The following is a 2,003-nucleotide window of genomic DNA, read 5'->3' as shown; positions in this document are numbered from 1 at the left end:
TAGGTTAAAATCTTCCATATTCGGAAATATGGAAGGTTCTCTTTATCGGAAGTTTTCCTTTTTCCAGGCGAAGGTGGCGGTCTTGGGGACCGGACCCGGAGAACTCCATTGCGGGGAACCGGGGTTCCTCTTAGCGGGGACCCAGAGGCCGGTGTCTTGCCTGGGGTCTGGAGGAATTCAATACCTGAGTATTTTTCCCCAACATGTAGGGTCCTACTCCCCGTATCTCGATTATCTTATCGGTTCCTTCCCACCCGGGGGCGAGTTTCCATGCTGGTTTCTCTTTGGCGTTGTTGCCTACTCGTCGCAGAACCCAATCCTGTAATATCCCGTTTTCCTGAGAAAGAATTATTTTTAAGTAAATAATTCAAATAAATTTATTTTGGAGAATTTATTACGAGTTCGTAATTTATTTTTCAGAAATAAATTTTTCTGGAGAGAAAAATACAAAGCTAAAAACAAGAAGTGATCAATGCATTGAAAGTAAGTTAGTAGCTTAATTGGATAATTAAGCTATTTCTTTTAAAAAGAGAAAGGTGATCGATGAGAATGGTGTTATGATCTTTGGGTTAATTAATCAAGCTGAGAAAAAAAGAGGAGTTAAAGAAATATTTTATATTTCTTATGGCTTGGTTGCAATCAACGTGTTTGATGGGAAGAAAAGGAGAATGAATCGTACAGTCTTGCTTTGTCATCACCAGGTGTCTAAACAAGAAAGGAAGAAAATAAATAATATGCTTACTCATGCTTATGAGTATCACGTGGCCAACTTGGAAGCAAATGACTTACCTGAGTCATTGTCTTGGAAACGTGGCCAAAGATGAGAGGGAGAGTGTGTGATATTTGTCACCACCTCATAGATCTTGTTTAACTATAAAAGGAAGGTCAACCTCTTCCATTTCCACACTTACGTGACCAAGAGAGAAGAGAGGAGAGCAAGAAGAGAAAATAAATAAAGAGAAGAAAGAAAAGAAGAAAAGAAATAGAAAAAGAAAACAAATAATTTAAGGACCTGTTTAGAGAGTTGCTTGGAGAAGCAAAACGTGTTACAAGACTACGGGATTAACGGTACAGAATCAAGACGAAGATTTGGAGGAAATGAAAAGGGTTTGGTCGACTTCCGAAATCAGAAAGTTGAGCCACATCGGTTATTCACTGTGAGTCACGGTTAATTGTTTGTTAACGTGTTTTTAATGCAGGTTCCTGACATCGGAGACGGCTTCCGAGCTAAGATAGCCAGACCGGTCTAGGTGTCAGTTTGTGGATCCGAGGCTTGAGACGATGTCTAATCTAAGTGGATAGCAAGACTAGTCTAAGCACCCGGATTATTGTGATTGTGTGATTATTATATGTTGTTATAGTGTGTACCTCGTGTTGGTACTATTGTGTGAGACCTCGTGGTGGTTCTAGTACTAGTTTGAAGGTCATTGCTTTCTCAAATGAACAACTAAGCCGGTCATGGTCCGGAAAGTGGTGGGCTCGGTTTAACTTGGTTTGATCACCATGGCCGAGTGTCACACGTGGATGTGACAGCCCCCCGGCGAGTCCGATAGAAGACCGGGGCACGGCGATTCTGATTGAGGACCGTGACCGGACGATTCCCGAGCGCCTACGCCTGTGTGGTGTAATAGTGAAGGGATTGCCGGTGTCCCTTATGTGGAGGAAGAATGGTTCTGTGGGGCCCTAAGAGTATTTATATATGTTTGATTGATGTGACACTCATAAAGAGTGTTTTGAATTATTATGGTTTAATGGTTTATTGCTTAAATCGGTCATGCTTTGTTATCTTGAATATTGATTGTTGAACTACCCGTCTTGCTTGTGTTTGGGGTTGGGTTTAGAATGACGGGTAGTTGTATATGCTAGATAGGGAACCCTGGCTCACTGAGTGAAACTAGTTCACTCACTCCTCACATCCTTTTGCAGGTGACCAGTAGAGAGGACCGTAGCACTCGCGGAACTGTAGGAGCTGGTGTAGATTGATCATCTTTTGCTAAAGACTC

Source organism: Brassica oleracea, chromosome C3 (assembly GCF_000695525.1).
Source record: "Brassica oleracea var. oleracea cultivar TO1000 chromosome C3, BOL, whole genome shotgun sequence".
NCBI lineage: Eukaryota > Viridiplantae > Streptophyta > Magnoliopsida > Brassicales > Brassicaceae > Brassica > Brassica oleracea.
This window is presented reverse-complemented; position numbering follows the sequence as displayed.